The sequence below is a fragment of the Lycorma delicatula genome, chromosome 11, assembly GCF_047948215.1.
Source record: "Lycorma delicatula isolate Av1 chromosome 11, ASM4794821v1, whole genome shotgun sequence".
Taxonomy (NCBI): Eukaryota; Metazoa; Arthropoda; class Insecta; order Hemiptera; family Fulgoridae; genus Lycorma; species Lycorma delicatula.
In genome coordinates this window covers 67,407,958-67,429,332 of record NC_134465.1, presented here as the reverse complement: position 1 = coordinate 67,429,332, position 21,375 = coordinate 67,407,958, and the positions used below count along the sequence as shown (strand labels likewise).

The following is a 21,375-nucleotide window of genomic DNA, read 5'->3' as shown; positions in this document are numbered from 1 at the left end:
ATTTTTGTAGCTGGATTTTCTAACATTGTTTTTTTCGGTAAGGTAAACTACGATAATTTTATAACCTGTGAAGAACTTTTCCTTTTAGCGTTAGTGGAAATACAGTTCTGTAGTAGCCGATTTGAATTCAAGGTACTACACACTAGTATACAATACTACCTAATTACAATACACACTGAACACAACACATCATATATTTAATAAGGTACTCATCGGTTATTCGGAACCCCTGCTGAATCCAATCGTTTTTCCTTTTAACTTGTTCTAGTAAATTACATCACTTATCTATTATTTTATTATTTATGATATGAATTTAGAAGTATAAGATAATAATTATACATAACCTTTGTACGCAACTCGACACGATAAAACTTTTCTAATGACGATATCGATATACAATTGTTTCTACACTAATCGATTTAGTTTATCATTTTATAGTGTGCTCTGCATTCGATTTATCTTTAAATGTAATGCATTATAAAAATTAATGTTTGTTTGTTCCGTATGCGTTCCTATACCATTCAGCCGATTGCGATGAAACTTTGGTGAGTTGTTGTGCGCACACCCGCGAAGGTTTATGTTAATACTTAAACCTTCGCGGGTGTGCGAAGGTTGTTTGGACCCGCTAGGTCGTACTGGAGTCGAGATATTTCAAAATTTGTATTCGTGGTCTGATTTGACTCATATTCAGAATATATATTAGTTACGCGAGCAGAAATATTTTCATAAAAAAAATTCCCGCTAGGCGGCGCTGGAGTCGAGATATTTAAAAAAATTGTATTTATGGCCCGATTTGACTCATATTCAGAATATATATTAGTCATATGAAAAGAACCATTTGCGTAAAAAAAATGGATCCGCTAGGCGGCGCTAGGGTCGATATATTTCGAAAAATTGTATTTATGGCCCGATTTGACTCATATTCAGAATATATATTAGTCATGTGAAAAGAAACATTTTCGTAAAAAAATGGATCCGCTAGGCGGCGCTGGGGTCGATATATTTCGAAAAATTGTACATATGACCCGATTTGACTCATATTCAGAATATATATTAGTCATATTAAAAGAAATATTTTCGTAATAAATGGATCCGCTAGGCGGCGCTAGGATCGAGATATTTCGAAAAATTGTATTTATGGCCCAATTTGACTCATATTCAGAATATATATTAGTCATGTGAAAAGAACCATTTTCGTAATAAATGGATCCGCTAGGCGGCGCTAGGGTCGAGATATTTCGAAAAATTGTATTTATGGCCCGATTTGACTCATATTCAGAATATATATTAGTCATGTGAAAAGAACCATTTTCGTAAAAAATGGATCCGCTAGGCGGCGCTAGGGTCGATATATTTCCAAAAATTGTATTTATGGCCCGATTTGACTCATATTCAGAATATATATTAGTCATGTGAAAAGAACCATTTTTGTAAAAAATGGATCCGCTAGGCGGCGCTGGGGTCGATATATTTCGAAAAATTGTACATATGACCCGATTTGACTCATATTCAGAATATATATTAGTCATATTAAAAGAAATATTTTCGTAATAAATGGATCCGCTAGGCGGCGCTAGGATCGAGATATTTCGAAAAATTGTATTTATGGCCCGATTTGACTCATATTCAGAATATATATTAGTCATGTGAAAAGAACCATTTTCGTAATAAATGGATCCGCTAGGCGGCGCTAGGGTCGAGATATTTCGAAAAATTGTATTTATGGCCCGATTTGACTCATATTCAGAATATATATTAGTCATGTGAAAAGAACCATTTTCGTAAAAAATGGATCCGCTAGGCGGCGCTAGGGTCGATATATTTCCAAAAATTGTATTTATGGCCCGATTTGACTCATATTCAGAATATATATTAGTCATGTGAAAAGAACCATTTTCGTAAAAAATGGATCCGCTAGGCGGCGCTGGGGTCGATATATTTCGAAAAATTGTACATATGACCCGATTTGACTCATATTCAGAATATATATTAGTCATATTAAAAGAAATATTTTCGTAATAAATGGATCCGCTAGGCGGCGCTAGGGTCGAGATATTTCGAAAAATTGTATTTATGGCCCGATTTGACTCATATTCAGAATATATATTAGTCATGTGAAAAGAACCATTTTCGTAAAAAATGGATCCGCTAGGCGGCGCTAGGGTCGATATATTTCCAAAAATTGTATTTATGGCCCGATTTGACTCATATTCAGAATATATATTAGTCATGTGAAAAGAACCATTTTCGTAAAAAATGGATCCGCTAGGCGGCGCTAGGGTCGATATATTTCGAAAAATTGTACATATGGACCGATTTGACTCATATTCAGAATATATATTAGTCATATTAAAAGAAATATTTTCGTAATAAATGGATCCGCTAGGCGGCGCTAGGGTCGAGATATTTCGAAAAATTGTATTTATGGCCCGATTTGACTCATATTCAGAATATATATTAGTCATGTGAAAAGAACCATTTTCGTAAAAAATGAATCCGCTAGGCGGCGTAGGGTCGATATCTTTCGAAAAATTGTATTTATGGCCCGATTTAACTCATATTCAGAATATATATTAGTCATATGAAAAGAACCATTTTCGTAAAAAAATGTATCCGCTAGGCGGCGCTGGGGTCGATATATTTCGAAAAATTGTACATATGGACCGATTTGACTCATATTCAGAATATATATTAGTCATATTAAAAGAAATATTTTCGTAATAAATGGATCCGCTAGGTGGCGCTAGGGTCGATATCTTTCGAAAAATTGTATTTATGGCCCGATTTGACTCATATTCAGAATATATATTAGTCATATGAAAAGAACCATTTTCGTAAAAAAATGTATCCGCTAGGCGGCGCTAGGGTCGAGATATTTCGAAAAATTGTATTTATGACCCGATTTAACTCATATTCAGAATATATATTAGTCACGTGTGATGAAACATTTTCGTAGAAAATGGACCCGCTAGGGTCGAGATATGTATGAAAGAAATATAAATATACAAACAGACTCTCTTCTTCTATATATATATATATATATTTATACATATTATTATATTATTTTATACATATTTATATATGTATAAAAGACAATTTTCGTATTTAAGTGTTCTATAGCCTAAAATACTACCAATTTAGGATGGGGAAAAGGGAAAAAATAAAAACGGGAAATAGGGGAAAGGAGGAAAAATATAAAAGCGAAATATGGGGGAAAAGAGAAAAGGAAAATAGGGAAAAGGAGAAAAGAATCAAAGGATGATGGAGAAGGGTGAAAAGAGATAAAAGGAGAAAAGAAATAGGGAAAAGGGGAAATATCAGGAAACAAAGAAGGGGGAATTAGGGAGTTGGGAAATATGGAAACTGTGAAAAAGGGAGAAGGGTGAAAAGAGAAAAAAGAATAAAGTGAAAGGTTAAATTTTGTATATTCCGTAATTTTCAGTTTTTTAATGTTTTATCAAACTTTCATTTGTGTTCATTTAACTTTTAAATATACTCGAATCTAGCAATGTTGAAGCATTGCCGGGTCAGCTACTGCTGTATAAAAATATAAAATGAAAATTTGGGAATTACCGAATTCTGAGAAACAAGCAGTGCAATTTTTCCAAACGGAAGGACTATTACCGGAAGTAAAATTATGTGAAAACAAGTGTAACTTGTATTTCGAACCATAAGCGTACTGGAGGTGCGCAACTCTTTGAAGAAGAAACTACCAGATAGGCCACGAAACGTTCTAACATCCGAAAATATTGAAGCAGTGTTACAAGCAGTTACACAATCTCTACGACGATCAGCTCTTAAACACACTCCTGCATTACAAATATCTAATCAGACTGTAAGAAGAATTTTTCACGACGACTTATAGTTTCATCTATACAAAATGATGGCCGCGCAGCAGCTAAATGAGCGTGACTGAATTATCGGTATTGCTTCTTACCTGACCGTTCTGGAAAATGTTCCAGTGGACTAGATTGTGCTGTCAAGTGACGAAGCCCATTTTCATTTATCGGGTTGTGTTAACAAACAATACTTACGATTCTGAGAAGAAAATAGTCCCATAAAATTACATGAGCGCCCTCTGAACTCTGAACATACTACAGTTTGGTACGCGGTTGCTGAATTTGTGATAATAAGGCCGTACCTTTTTGAGGAAGATATGCTATCAGTTACAGTAACTTCTGAACGTTATATAAAAATGTTACTCGACTTCTCGTTACCAAGACATAATGTACTCGAAAATCAAGCCGAAAATTTATTGTTTCAACAAGATGGGGGGCAGCTCATACAGATAATCAATGATTTTTTCTCAGAGAAATATTCCCCCGACATTGTGTTATTTCACAACAAGAAGGCGTCCCATGGGCTGTACTGTCACCCGATCTTCCAGCATATGGTTTTTTCTCTGGGGTCATCTAAAGGCTGAATTCTTTAAACAGAAGCCTAGATCATTTAAAAGTTGCTAACCATCAACCGATCACTGCAATACCATTGGAAATGACAAGAAAAGTAATGCGGAATTTCAGGGAGAGGTTAAAGACCTACATAGATAGTGAAGGTCGGTATATGAACGGCATTACTTTTAAGAATTAATAAAGGTACATGAAAATAAATAACGAACTGTTCTTTCAGAATATATTTAATTTTTTTATTATTTTGTTGTGATATCTATTTTATTTACATTTCAAATCGGGGAGTTATTTTTGCCGGACCCTATATTAATGTATTTATTTATTCTGTAATCTGTATGTATTTATTTAGTAATCTATTACTAAATATGTAAACGTAAATTAAAATGCGTTTCTATATATTTAATTAAAAATATAAAATTTATTTTACACCTGGTAACTGTCCTTTTATGGGCGGACAAATTTTTCTATCCCCATTAATTTAAACAGGTGGTTGCCTATATTTAATAAATAATTTTTAATACACAAAGATTAATAAATCCAAATTTTTATAAGCTGTTTACAAAAATTAGATTCTCAAGTTTTCTTTTTCATTTATTTTTTTAGTAAAAAAAAAAACTCAAAATGCAGTTATATATAAATAAAAAAGGCCTTTTTAATGGAGTAAAATTATATAATAAAATTAATAATATGCATTTCTGAAGAAGCAATAGCCAGTTTGTGTTTTATGTGGTGTGTGAAAAAGTAATATTGCATAATAAGACAATATTATTAAAAAAAAAAAAACAGGTTTTTTTAATATACCTTCATATTTTGTTTATATGAAAAAAAATTTATATTACGTTCAAAGGTCATTTAATTCCATTTATTTTTTATAAGATAAAAACAAGAAATGAGATATTATAAGAGTAAAACAACAAAATTTGCCCTTTTACGTAACCTCTACTTTTTCGTTATGTCAAAACATAAATAACAGAACCCTGAATATTTTTTTCAACATGTAACACCTCATCATCACTGTAATTTTAATAATCATTTCTAACAGATTAAAATGTAAAAAAAAAGAAGATAATTTAGATTTAGGACGTGCTATTACAATAAAATACATATGTAAAAATTATTTTAAATGGATACAAAGTTATTTCAATAAATTACTTCGTTTAAATACCAGTAGTAAATCTTGCTACTGAAAATAGTTTATTCATTAAAATTAAGTACTGATGTTACGAATACATCTTTTACAAGCAATTATATTTAACAGACTATTGCATAAATATATTTTACTTTTACCCTTACATTGTTATATGTAAATCGTAAGTGAATATACATACATTAATCTTTAACAAAAATTTTAAAATGTAGATTAAAATAATCTGATGTGTACACCACATAACTTACTTGTAGCCTATTATATATACACATTTTTTTCTGCACTTTATTTAAACTTATTTTATTTCAAAGTGAGATAGGCTGAAAATGTTCTGCCAAATCACGGAATAAAATTGTAATTTTAAAAATAAATATACAATTTTTAAAGATTTTGCTAAAAAAAATTCAAAAATAATACGATTCTAAATTATAATTTTCAATTAATATTAAATAATCAGATATAATATACGTGGATATTACCAAAATAATATTCAATTATTCTAAATTTCGATTGCCAAGTCGATTGCAATCAAAAAGGAAGGTGCACAACTAGATGTTAACAACAGTCCTAAATACAAAATTTCAATATTCTACGGCTAATTGTTTTTGAGAACGTTTAAAAGGTAAAACAAGATACGCTTTGAAAATAAAATTATTCTAATATAGTAAAATCATGCTTAATATTTTTAAAAAAAATTGTTTTCGTAAGCAAATTGTTTCTTATTCAGAAAGAAAATAAATGTAGTGACCTTTTTCTATAAAAAGTTAAATCTATATAAGGTACCTAACATCAATATTACTGTAGCTAATAAGGGGAAAGCACGGACTTCGGGACACCGATTTAAACCATATTGCGTGAGCGAATAGTACACATTGTTTACGTGTCTTCATCACAAAATACCAACACGCAATATTCAATTGTACTCAATAAAAATGGCCCTAAAAATGTCCTTATCATTTTATATTAGTTTATATATTAATTTTGTTTCACGTCGCTGAAGTAGATGTATGGTGTAAGTGGGAACGTGTTGTCTCCGTAACCATGCACACATCGGTTCGAATCCGACTTCCATATATTTATTTTTTTTTTAACTTTTTTTTAATTTAAATATATTAATAATTATTAACCTCTGATTGTAAAAATTTTTGAATTACAATGAAAAGTACATAAAATTTTATTTCACTAATAAATGATTTTTGTTCAATTTTTTTATTATATTGCAATTGAATTATTATTTATCGTTAAATATTTTTTTTTATAATCAGAGGTTAATAATTATTAGTAGATCAATATATTTAAATTAGTTACAAAAAAAAGGAAATGAAGTCGAATTTGAACCGATGTGCTTTCCCTTGTAAGATACAAATATTTCATTAATTAAACTTTTAATTGTCTATAACTATGAAGCCAATGAAAATAAATACCAGTTATATATCGTTTAAAACCTCTCAACGAAGGTTTATTACTGCAGTTAAGAAATAATCCAAAATTCAAATGTTTCAAAACTGAAACCCCGCTTTATTTAGAGGTCGACTATGTATACATTTTTGGCCCAGTCGATTGCAATCAAAAGGGGAGGTGCATAACTAGATGTTACAACAGTCCTAAATCCAAAATTTCAACATCCTACGGCTAATAATTTTTGGGTTATATGAGATACATACGCACGTACGTACAGACGTCACGCCGAAACTAGTCAAAATGGAATCAAACATAGTCAAAATAGATAATTCCGTTGAAATCTGAAAACCGTGATTTTTCGCGATTTCAATACTTCCTTTATTTCGTACAAGAACGTAAAAACGAACTTGCCACTATTTTTTATAACTATTGACAAAGATTACTTTTATAACTCTACTAAGAAATTTTTATAGCAAATATTGGTATCATTGGATAAATTAAACTGTACGTTGATTACAATATACAGATACATACAAATGTAAGGGACACTTCTGATGGTTTATAAAAAAAAATTAGACTTTATGTGTAGAAATAATAACTATTCTAATTTTACAAAGGACGTTTTTTAAGTTGGAAAAACTACTGTTGATATTAATATTGATTATTGTATGGTATAACTGATCTGGCAAGATGGCTACAACTGTCAAGAAAAATTTTTGTTTAGTTGAATTAAAACAAACTCTGTTAACTCATACGGAGATCCCGGGATCACACATGGCATTTTTACACGTTACAAACCGTTCAGTAGCTAACGGTGGTCTCGGAGATTAAAAAAAAATAAATAAATGTTTAATTCAAAACAAAAAAGTAAACGATCACCGACAAGATGATTCAGCCACAAGTGGAAAATCAATTGGAAAATAAAGGATATCTATTTAAAAAAAAAAAAAATTGCCGAAAGATCTTCCGTATCAGAAGAATAAGCTGATCACGTTCGCAGCGTATACCGTTATATTCTAGGTACATCGAATACTTCAGTCAATTTAGAATTACAAATTCTACAAAAAACTGGATAGAAATTTTGCCTGTTATCGGAAAACAAACCGTGCGAATACGGTTGAAAATGATACCTTTTAAATTACAGTTAATACAGAATTTTTGTGATGATAAACGATTTCCGTGAAGAAATTCAGGAACAAGTTCAGGAATAAAATTGTTTCACTACCAAAAGTGTATAAATTTCATATCAAATATTTAACTGCTCGTACTATTAATTTGCTTTATTTCTTGATATTTTTCATTATATTATCAATTATTTAATTTTTGTTTTTTTTTTTGTTTGATATAATGTTGTTTTAAAATGCGGTATAAGTATTATTTATGTTTTTTTAATAAGTTTTATATTTCCGTCTTGCGATATAGCAGAGCGAAGCTGTAGAAATGAAAGTATTGAAATCGGTCCAATTTGGGTATATGCAATTTTCACCGGATTTTGATGTTTTGACACCTAAGGAACCCAAAGAACGGGATAGAAATTTTCCGGATGTTCGTACGTACGTATGTATGTTCACTGTCCCACTCTAAATCACCTTATATCTCTGGAACTACTGGACCGATTTTGATCAAACTTGGTCAGATTTTTTACCATTAAATTTTCAAGTTGAAAGGTGAAGAGGATGGTGAGTCTATAGAGGAAGGTCACCCTCAGTATTTCGAGATTTCGCCTAATTTAGATATTAATTTTCTTAGGAACATCTGATAACAATTAAAAAACAACATCTGCCAAAAAGAGTATTTGAAAAATCGCCCCCAACCCAAAAAAAAAAATGCTCCAAAGTAGTGGGTATACTGCGTCAATAGTATCCTATGTCACCACAAGGAGCGCTAGTCTAGCACTGAGGTGCTAAATTAAGCGTGTGTAAGCTGCGTGATGGGAAGTCCTACAACAGTGTTGTCAACTTTTTTTTTCTTGTTTCCGCTAAACATCATTCGTAATATAACTTTTGGTGTATGAATGATAATATTTTCATATTTTTTAGTTGAAAAACTAGTACCTTTATTTGTGAAATAAAAAAAAATTTAATCTTTATTTTTGGTAAGTCATGGGAACTTTTCCGTTAAGCGGCAGCATTTCCGTTTTTGTTGGAATTAGTGTAAATGCGCCTCGGTATAGGCTGGAATGACATTATTGCATACTGCCGGCAATTCCGCAGTGACTGGCCCGCTGGCAGTGATTCGGCGGCGGTAGATTATTGTCAGATTAATAACAATTACAATTTTATTGTTTTCTTTAGATTTTTAAACGATTTTTTCTTTTTACTGATCGATATTTTTAACTTCATTTAATAATAAACATACACGGTAGAATAATAATCAACGTACGCTTTTTATTTTTTAGACACCGGGACCACCGTTACGTATTTTTTCAGATTATGAGATGAAATTAGAATTTTTTAGAATGTGAAAAATGCCGACCGGGATTCAAACACGGGAGCTCTAGAAGAAAGGCGAAGATGTTAATCTTCGCCTATCTGCTCACGCCGCGTAGGCCGGCACTCGTGGTGCGACACTCGCACCGCGTAGGCCGGCAATCAACGTATACTACAAAAATAAACATATGAATGAAGGATTCAACTCGCGTGAATGATTACTGAGTAACGGAATGTTATAAATTAATTATGACGCGGTGACTGCGACAATGACGCGTCATGCGGCTATGATGTCAGTCCATCCCACACCGAGGCGCGTTTACATTATTCCTAACAAAATGAAAATGTTGCCACTTAACGGAAAAGGTTCAAATTATTGTATAATTATATAAATTAATTAAAATAAGGAATGGAACTGGTGTGACCTTTGGTATGTCGGATGTTCTATTTGACTTAAAGTATTATTAAAAATAATTGTATCTAAACATATGTGTGTTTTTTTTTCTATTCTTAGTAGTAGGTGATTAAATCCGTTCTAAAGGGTGTATTAACAAACTATTAATTATAAAGAATTTCTATAGTATTAAATAATTAGCATAATATTCGATTGTTGTCTGCTTTAGTCGACAAAGTGAGAGCAACATTTTAGATCATTTTATTATTGTTACTATTTTACGTAACGTCTTCTGGAATCAATCCATAAGTTTAAAAAAGATAAAAAAAATAATAAAACACACACATATATACATATATATATATATATATATATATATATATATATATATATATATATATATATATATATATATATAATACATTATTTATTTATGTAATTACATATTCATGTAAAATAATAGATCACCACCCATCTTCTAATATTAATTTTTATAACTCACTAATCTATATATACATATTTATATATATAAATCTATCTCCACACAACATAATATAATATAATTATTGCAGAGCGATTTCTATTCTCTGTAGTCACTTTCTATATTAAATTATTGTTGCAAAACAAAAACAATAGAGTTCATTGTAACGATAATGAAATTTAAATATAATTCCTTTTTTAACTCATAACTATTAGGTTCTAAAATGCTGAATAATTATATATTTCACAACTAATAAATATATACTTTAGTTATCTATTTTAAATAAATATTAAATAATTTTATTTTTATTTTACAGGCTATTGCGATATATGATGCTATATCTACAACGGGAAAGGTTACAGATCGGTAAAAAAAAATTTGCATAAGTTTTATACTTAAGGAGTCATTAAAAAAAAGATTAAAATAAAGCCTAGCATTCCTGACATTGGTTAATAATTTTTATACTAGTAGACCCGGCAAAGCTTCACTATTACTTGATTTGAGTGTACACGCACTCAATAACAAATACAAAAATGATCTACATATGTATGTAGAATAAATGAACACAATTGAAATTTTGATAAAACATTAACAAAATGAACATTATGGAACTTCACAAAATTTAACCTTTCTCTTTTACCCTTTTTATTTTCTCCCATTTTCATTTTTACCGTATTCCCTTTCCTTTCTCCCATTTCCCCTTTCTCCTTCCCTTTCCCACATTTCTCTTTCTTTTATGTCCCTTTTAGCCTTCATCTTCCCCTTTTATTTTTTTCTCCTATCACCTTTCCATTGCCTTTTTCCCTATTTCCCCCTTCTTCCCTTTTTACCTTTTCCCTTTTACTTTTTCGATTTTTTTCCTTTTTCCCTTTTCCCCGCGCGTAAATCGGTCCAGTAGTTTTTTAGTTTATAGTGGTCACACATATCGGAAACATTGAAATGGAATCGTATAATATTTAGTATAACGTCTGTTGCTTTTACGTCGAACAGATAGTGCTGTTTTTCATTAAAAAACATGTTTTTACCTGCTACAGGTGTGATAATAGGTATATAAATAGTAGGTATATATAAAAGCACGCGCGTATTTGAATGCAACATTATATTAAAATTTCAAAGCAATTGGTGAAGAACTTTCGGAGATTTAAGATTTTGAACAAACATTTACATTTTTATTTACGTAGATAATGGAAAAATAGTATACATGAAAAAAGTTACCTAAGATTTTTTTGTGGTGGGAGTAATCTATAATGAAGCTTTATTATAAAATTATCATTACATGTTTAAATAAACTAAAAAAGATTTTTTAAAAAAATATCGAAATTTCTTTTTGTTCTCCCACAACCAAAATCACCTTCAAAGAATTTCTTTTTTTATTTTTCTACGTTTACAATGTTAATTAGAAGAAACTGAAATATATTGCTTTAAAAAAAGGACAACTAATAAAAAGTTACCTAATTTTTTTTTTTGCGGGGGGGGGGAAGTGAATTACGTTGAAAGTTTATTGTAATATTATTATTTAAACAATTAATTATATTAAAAATAATTATTTTTAAACTTTGATCGGCTACTCTACCCCAAATATTGCTCCCAATACATTTTTTTTGGGTCGTTTGCAATACTACTATCGTTAGAAAGACATTTAAAAAATTCTGTTGAAATGTACTTTTTTCGATTTTTGTGGAGGGCGTAATTTTGGGAGAAAACTTTTTAAGAATGGTAAGATAAGATACGTAATATAAAGCGGGATTAGGTTTACAAAATTTTGAGAAAATTGACCCCAAAAAGTTATCTATCCCACCCCATGAAGATATTGACCCGAAAACTTGCCCCAATATAACAGAGTCTGTACAAAATCGATTTAACCAGTCAATAGTTATTAAGCTTCAAATACTCCATGTACGTACATACGTACGAACATTAGCTCGCAAATTTTTTGTTTTGGGATCCCTCGGTCATGAGATGTCGAGAAATGAAAAAAAAAACATACGTAAGTTTTTGACTAAGTAAATTTCCTTCTTGTAGCATAGCTCTAGAGTTATGATGCGAGGAAATTAAAAATCAGAAAATTAACATTATATTTTTAAGACAATGTTGAAGTCTAGACTAAAAACATTATTTATGTGCTTATACAAACACCTTTTTTTTCTCTTTTTTTTGTAATGAGCTTCGTTCGATTATTATGGGTTTATACAGAAAAGGTTTATTAAATTATTTATATACAGTAAAACTCCCCTTTACTATTTTCAAGGTTGTAAAAAAGGTTAGTTCATGAATTTATTTGACATTGCTAAGTAAAGGCGTATAACCCGACAAACAACAAAAAGTGTTAATTACAAATGTTTTTTTTAGATGTTTTGTCTACTTGTTCATAAATAATTACATACAACATGTATTATGTTGTAAAACACACACACACACACATATACATAAGATAAAGAAATATGTATAAATTGTACAGTGCGGCTTAAGTAACTACATAAAGGAAACAGTCTAGAGAATAATATTTATAAAAGTAATAATAAACTAAATATAAAATTCTTTCAAAACTGGTTAATGATTTGGGTGCTCCCGGGTAAATACAAACCGCTCTTATCCTTTTACATGAATAAATAATTTATTTTTAAGTCTTGCGTATAATTCGATTTTCCATTTCTACATTTGTAATTTAGAATAATAATTTTAGACTTATCGAAGAAAATTACTTTCGGTCATACGGAGTGGTAGGAGGGTGAAAATAAATTTATTTTTACGTTTTGAATATGGTAATTAAGAAAATAACATTCATTTATAAAATTTTGTGACTCAAACATCTTTAAAACTACTACATCAATTTCATTGAAATTTAGATATGATGTAATAGTGTATCTGAAGTTGTACATGGGAAAATTTTATTGGTTTGATCATTCTTCAATTACGCTCAATTTAATGTCGTAAACAGACAACATAACCTCAATTCGAGTTTATATTGACTTTGAATTGTGTATTTTTCATAAGTACTTATGCAATGAGCCATAGTGATGAGCGAGTTTAAATATAATGCTTGTGTGAATTGTCTACTTATTTTTAAATTATTTAATCAAGATACGATTATAATGGATTAATTTTCTTATAAATAGAAAATATATTTTAATATTAAACAACAAAAAAGAAAATATATATTTTTTATTTTCTTCATTTAATTTATGATTTGTAAATTTTTTGCTCAAAAAATATTATACAAAATAAAATAACGAAAAGTCGGCCTTCTTGCGTAGAACTGCGCTAATTTTTTTCTTTTATTTAAGGTAGAATGTCTAAATACTTTATAAAATAATAAAACGTTTAAATAAAATTCATAACATATTCATTAATCAAAGTTTTTATTTTATATTTTATCAGCCGATTTTATATTACGAAAATGTTGTACGGAATGACCCATGAATCCCACCTCTGAATCGTAAAATGTTTTTGATGCATTAACGATAAAATAATTCATTAATATTTCTTAAAATAGAGATTTACATTTTCATAATTATGTTCGATCAGTTAGGCTGATTGTTAAACAAATTAGAAATTGAATCTCAGAAGAACAGCAGCACTGGGACACATAGCGTACCTGTATATAATCCCTAATTTTTTTAATCACATGTCGGGAAAACTTAGCTGTACTATGGATAGAAAGGATTTTAAATTCATATTAAAAAAAATATTTCCTACATTTTCTTCCCTAAAATGGGGGAGTCGGTCGACTTATAAGCGAGTCCGATTTATCATTTAAATTCGAACGGGTTTTTAAATTGTTTTGTAGTTTATTTCGTGTCTATATACGTGGTGGGTTACTTATTAGATACAGTTTATATTTGTAGTAATAACTAGTATAATAATAACTACCTTCTGTTATTATTATTAATAAAAGTACGTAATTAAGAATTACTTATTTTCATAAAGATATTGAATTTTTAGATAAGAATATAGTTAAATTTAAAAGGTAGAATTAAATTTCAAAACATTTAAAGAAAAGGTATAAATAAATGAGTTTACGTAACCAGTGAATGTTTTTTATTTTCCCATTTTCGTAAAACCATGTTTTTTATTTTATTTATTTTAATCTTTTCCTCAAAAAATGGTTAAATAATAAACAAGTTAATAAATATTAATTAAACAAGAATAATATTATAAAATAGTATGATAAAATATTAATATAATGGTATAATAAAATTCATGTAATAATGTTTAATAAATTTCAAATTAATTTCTTATTGGTGGTAAATAATAAATTCTCTGTTTTGTTTGAAAATTAAATTTAAAATGGGAGAGTCAACTTGTATTCTAGTTAGATGTACATTCAAACAAATACGGTATATATATATATATACACCGTATTTGGGGTTTATTAAACCCCAACCACCAAAGAACACCGGTATCCATAATCTAGCATTCAAATCTATATAAAAACAGCTGCCTCTACAAAGACTCGAATCTTAGAATTCTCGACTTTGAAAATCTTTGGTATTTGGGGTTTATTATATATACCGTGTATATATATATGGTTAGATGCACATTCAAACAAATACGGTATATATATTAATATATACCGTATTGTTTTACGTAAGACTTATTTGTCTTGTTTTACATAAGTAAGACCAGACAAATCAATAATAATGACATTAGTAATAATAATAGTAAACGACAATCATAAAGCAACTAGTAAAAAGAAAATATAGTAATCACAACCATAGTAATAATCAGAATAACAGTAATAATAATTAATAATAATAATAACAGACAATAAAAAAATCTCACAATAATAATTAGAATAATGACAACAGTAAACAATAATAATATTAAATGTCAATAACACAAATTATCATAAATGTCAATAATAATAATAGTAAACAGAGATTACATGTAAAATAGAATTTAAAGTAATCGTCAGGATCTCTTCACAGGTAGATGAATAATGAAAACCAGAATTCAGTCCCATAACCCACCGGATTGGTCTAGTGGTTAACCTGCTTCCCAAATCAGCTGATTTGGAAGTCGAGAGTTACAGCGTTCAAGTCCTAGTAAAGCCAGATATTTTTACATGGATTTGAATACTAGATCGTGGATGCCGGTGTTCTTTGGTGGTTGGGTTTCAATTAACCACACATCTCAGGAACGGTCGAACTGAGAATGTACAAGACTACACTTCATTTACATTCATACATATCATCCTCATTCATCCTCTGAAGAATTATCTAAACGGTAGTTACCGGAGGCTAAACAGGAAAAAGAAAGAATTCAGTCCCATACGACTGAAGAGCGTAGGAACGCTAATCTTAACACTTTTAACCACTAGTCTTGTATTAACAACAATAGTACAATAGATAAGACAAGTATAAAGTTCTTTCACTGTAAATACCTTTGCTGTTCACAAATAAAACTATCCTAACAGTTTACGAATGAAATTTAGTCCATTATCTCTTTCAGTTATAGTCTTAACTCATCGAACCATTATTTGTGACGTTACCTAAGTTGCGCCGACGTAGTTCACTTTGAAATTCGCTCCTTCACTGACCTCCTCGCAGAATACTCTCGCGGACTGATTCGCAAACTCTCTTCACGGAAGTGACTTTCAACTGGTCTTCCCCGGAGTATTTATACTTCTATTTTCTTTACCTGTCGGACCAGACCCCTAGTTGAGCGTGAGAACGGTAGACCGAGCCCTTTCTTTCACATTCATTCTTAACCTTGGTCCGGTAACTCTTCTCACGGAACGACATGTGTTTGTTGTATGTCAGCGGGCAGTATTAAAAAAGACCATTGCTAAACGGATCTGTCACCTTTACTGGAAGGGTTTCTTTCAGCCACTTTCTTGATTTCTCCCATTATTATACTTTCTACTATTTTCTTCTTAATTGGTAGGAATCCGTTACTCAGGTTCGCTATACCGATTTTGTTACAATATATATTTATTTATATTATATATTGGGGATGCCATTATTTGGCATCCCCATCCGGTTTCGCCCCTCGCTATATCATTAATTGCGTTTCCCATTGTAGTGATTGGACATTTAACCAGTTTTAGGTCGCTTCGATTGCCCTTTCCGACCAGCCAGAGGACTCTACCCTTTGGAACTCACTGTGTTCATTATTCTTATGCTTGTGAGAATAATAATGATAAATAAAAATTAAAGCCTGATCAATTTATTAAAATATCCTCGAAACTTTAATCGAAGAATATGGGTTTCAAAACAGTAGACCTCTATCTTAGAAATATTAGTTATACATGGTTATCCGTACTTCGTAAAAGTAAAAATATATTTTGCCCCGTTCTTATCGTTACCCGAAAAACACCGCTAGGAAGTGGCCGTAATTCGTTTCTCATTTTGTTTTAATTTCTTTTATTTTATGTATTTTAGTTAAATACCCGGAGGCAGGAGCAGCCACTCGCATTCCATGTACAGTAACAGTAGCTGTGTTGGTCTAATCTAAAATTATTATCTAAATTATTTATCTAAAATTGGCTTTTAGATATTTACATGAAAATTACACGTATAAAAAATTAGAATGATATTTTTATTTGTTATCGAGAAGTTAAAAAAAAATTAATAACCTGGAGTAAAAAAATTCTAAATCCATTTTAAGCTTCTAAACTCAGAATTTAAAAAAATCTAGAAATTAATTTTCCCATGATGATTAAACACCCCAAAAAATCAAGTTAACATCTTCATTTACAAACAAGAAAAGTAAATTTAATTTTTACTCCATTTTAACCCTTTAAAATTGGGATTTCAAAAAATCCTTCTTAATATTCACTTACACCGTAAAAATGTGTAAAACGTTTCATCAATTTATCTAATGTACCTTTTGCTGAGCGTTGATCAATCAGTCAGTCATTCAGGACAAGATGCTTTAGAGGTACAGAAAACATGTCTTGGCTGATTGATAATCAAAAAAATACCGACGTTTCGTCAATCATCTTGCTGAGAACTTCGCAGGAGATTTTTTTCACGAGCTATGGTTTTGTTTGATATCTTCAGATTGGAATGTTCGATTTTTATAAAATTCTGTACGATTACCTTTTAATACTGGTCATTGATATAATTTAATTTTGATTGCAAACGATCAACTGTGTATGAGAGACATAGTATTGCAGTCCCTTTCTCAAAATTTTACTCAGAGTAGAATATTTTTTTTTTGCATAATTCTATATTTTTTAGGAGGCTTATACATATGGTTCGTATTGTGTCCCATCGGGAATAAATATAAAGGTAAAAGGAGAAAACGTTTTTCAATTTTTTTCTTGTTTCGTAGAAATATTTCTATTTATTGGCTAAAAACGGACACGTATTTAATAAATTACTTGATTTTATTTTGAAGTCAATCGGTGAAGGACAATGGGATAGTCTATACAATGGAATCATTAAAGAATCCCAATAAATCTTAAATGTCTTTAGATCGAGAAATTTAAGCGTTGCGTAATTTGCAAATACTAATGATAATTGCTTAACTCATAATTAATGATTGTTTAAAAATTAATGATAGTTTTACCTGTTAAGTAAATAAAATCTTTTCAGTATATTTTATTTATAGAAATGTCAAGTTTGATCGGGGTTCGAAATTAGAATTTTCTTAATATATATATATATATATATATATATATATGTATGTATAAAAAAACGCAGTCACACTACAACTCCATAACGGATGTCCATAAGTATTTTAACATACACCTAATATTCTAATTCTATTTACAATAAAGTTATTCTACAATTTTTTTAATTAAATAGGTTCTGTTGATCCTGGATTAAATCTATAAACAGGCAGATAAAAACAAGATATTGGATTGATTTTGTATTGTGTCTAATTTTATAGGAACAACTATATTTAAATTTATATAATTTTGTAATAAATATTAGGGGGAAATCTTAAAATAACAAATAAATATCAATAAAATTGGTTTATATTTTTAATTATGTTTAAATAGTAAGAAATGTGTTATTATTATTCGCAGAAAAAGGTGGAAAATCAAATAATTTCCTTCATTTTTGTACAAGGAAGTATTGTAATCGTGAAAAATTTTGGTTTTCAGATTTCAACGGAAATATCCATTTTGACTAGTTTCGGCTTGACGTATATATACGTACGTACCTCGCATAACTCAAAAACGATTATCCGTAGAATGTTGAAATTTTGGATTTAGGGCTGTTGTAACATCTAGTTGTGCACCTTCCCTTTTCATTGCAATCGACTGGGCCAAAAGTATTCAAAAAAGCGCAAAATCCAAAAAAATTGGATTTTGAACTTTTTAAAAACTGCAATAATAAGCCCTCATTGAGAGCTTTTCAACGATATATCATAAATGGTACTTATTTTCATTGGTTCCAGAGTTGTAGCCTAATAAAATTTTAATTAATGTAATATTTGGATCTTACAAGGGGAAGGCACATCGGTGCGAATTAGACTTCATTTCCTTTTTTTAACTTTTTTTTTTCAATTTAAATATATTGATTTATTAATAATTATTAATCTGTGATTGAAAAAAAAATGTTTTACAATAAATAATAATTCAATAATAACAAGAAAAAAAGAAAAAACGTGTAATAAAAAACATATTTAATTCAATAGGTGAACAAGGAAGTCATGTAATGTACATCAGTTTTTTTTTGTATATGAAATTTCACAATTCTATAACCTCCACCAAAAAAATTTATAAAATTTATTTTGGTGGAAGTACAGGTACGAAGTACAGGTATGGTAGAAGTACGCCCAGCAAATGGTAATTTAGATAAATTGATCAAAATTTGTATACATGTTTTTCTTATGGTGTAGGTTAACACTAAAAAAGGATTTTTTGAAATTCCGAAATTAAAGGGTTAAAATGAATTTTGAATTTTTTTTTAAATCCAGGTATTTTTTGGGTTTCTCGGTAACAAATGAATACAAACTTGATCTTCATGTGAATATCTAAAAATTAATTTTTAGATTTTTTGAAATTCCGAGTTTAAAGGGTTACCTTTAAATTTATCTTAAATACGGTATGTACGCACGCTTTAATTAGAATAATTGAATTAAATAAAAGAAAAAATATATATATATGTGTGTGTGTGTGTGTAAGCCTTGCACAAATGTGTTGTCAGCTTATTTTAGTTATCATAATTATAGTCCTTTCTTTCAATTATTATTATTATTATTGTTATTATTATTATAATTTTTTTTTGAGGTTTTTAGGGGCATCGACAACTTTAGTCATTATCCCCATCCCACTTCAAAAAAAAATAAATAAAAAAAAAAAGGTTCAATTATTCACATTTGTATGAATAAAAAATGTCCAAAAATTTACGTTCTTCTAACTTCGAATCCAGAATATTACTTTCTAGGCTTTCCTTTCGGTCATCCTTTCTTGCACCGTTTCTCCATTCTTCTGACGGCCTCAACCTCTGATGACAGCGTATCTGAGGCCTCAGACATGGCATTGTCTTCCTCTCTTTCGGATGCCAGTGACGTTCTGCGGCTGACGTCAGTTGATGAAAGTTTCGTCGGTGCTGTTAGCATCTTATTATTATGAAAGTTGATGAAAGTTTCGTCGGTGCTGTTAGCATTATTATTATTATTATTATTTTTAAAGAGATTATGAATTCATCACATAAGGTAACTGCGTGGAAATATGTTATGGCCGTTTTTCTGGAATAAAAAGTGTGAAAATGAGCTTTACTGACTGATTTTTAAAATCAAAGCTTTTGAGGTTCAAATCATATTAAAGGTAAATTATTTTTATACGAATCTAATTAAAAGACAATGGATATCAGTGTACTTTGGTGGTTGGGGTTCAATTAACCACACTTCTCAGGAATGGTCGGTCTGAGTCTGCAGAAGACTATCATATCATTCTTATCTTATTGGGTTATGAAGGGGTTGCTTATTGTATTCACGTACACATTAGGAATAGAAAAAAAATTGTAAAGTTTGACCAGGATTCGATCCCAGTACCGTTCAGTTTAAAGGTTTTAAATATTTATACTCTAGCCGGCCTCCGTGGCGCGAGTGGTAGCGTCTCAGCCTTTCATCTGGAGGTCTCGGGTTCGAATCCCGGTAAGGCTTGGAATTTTCAACGCTATTTGTTATTCATCTCATCCTCTGAATCAATTCCTAACGGTGGTCCCGGAGGTTAAAAAGAAAAAAAACATTCAAATATTTATACGCGATATCATTCATCATATATTATCTATTACATAAATTTATTCATGCATTAATATTAACTTAGCGATTCATTTTATATTCTAGTTAAAACAATTGCGAAATGATGCATAATAATATGAAAGTTATGCAATTATAAATTATTATCATTATCGATAAAAAACGAAAGAACTACGGTTACAATATATTTTCAATTCCATTGAAGTTAATAATAAATATTAGTTTTATTCATGATAAGTCAATCTTTTTATACCCGAGTATAGAATATGGAAATACCTGCAGTTTGTTACGTTATACTGCAATCAGAATAAAACAGATGTACGAGAAATATGTACAGTACAGATGTACACAATACTTGTATTGTGTATATGAAATTAAAGGTCAAAAGTGTTAAAAAATTTTTTTAACGAATAAAAGGAAAAAAATAATAAATCTAGTTTTCTACGAAATTTTTTTCCATCATTGGTCAATACATATATGAGTTAAAAAATTAAAAAAAAGCTAGCAAAGTATTACATGACTATCCGGATACGCCGATCAGATCATGATTACCAAAATAAGATTTAAGCATCAAAATTCCCATATTTCGATTAAATATTATATTTATTTTTTTAAAGGCTCCTTACTCTGCGGGAAAATAGGAATGAGAGAATGTGAAATTTAAGAAAATTTTATTTACAAAAAAGTGATTCCTAAAAAACAAAAATAATAATTTAAAAGAAAACTGTTCTAAAATATTGAAAAAAGTTTAACTTTTATGAAAGTAATGAAAAAAATTGTTTCTCATTTTATATTCGAAGTATAATGTAAATACCAAAGCTTATTTAGTTTTAATAACGCTTTAAGTAAAAAAGAAAAAATATTAATAATAAAAATTAAAAGGGTTAGAGCCAAAAAACAATAAAAAATATTTCCCAGTTCCGTGCAAGAAGAACGACTTATCGTTATTATTT

The 21,375-nt window shown here is 29.7% G+C and overlaps 1 protein-coding gene across 3 annotated transcripts in view; it reads right to left on the bottom strand.

The window, feature by feature from the left end:
• Positions 1-21,375, bottom strand: part of LOC142332003 (uncharacterized) — a 369,173-nt gene that overhangs the window by 168,795 nt on the left and 179,003 nt on the right. Inside the window, exon 1 of one of the 3 annotated variants that reach the window (XM_075378060.1) lies at positions 1-167. The exons of the other annotated variants lie outside the window; for them this stretch is intronic. The gene's annotated coding sequence lies outside the window, so the exon portion shown is untranslated. Of the gene's footprint in view, positions 168-21,375 lie in introns of those variants that run through there. 3 annotated transcript variants of the gene reach the window in all.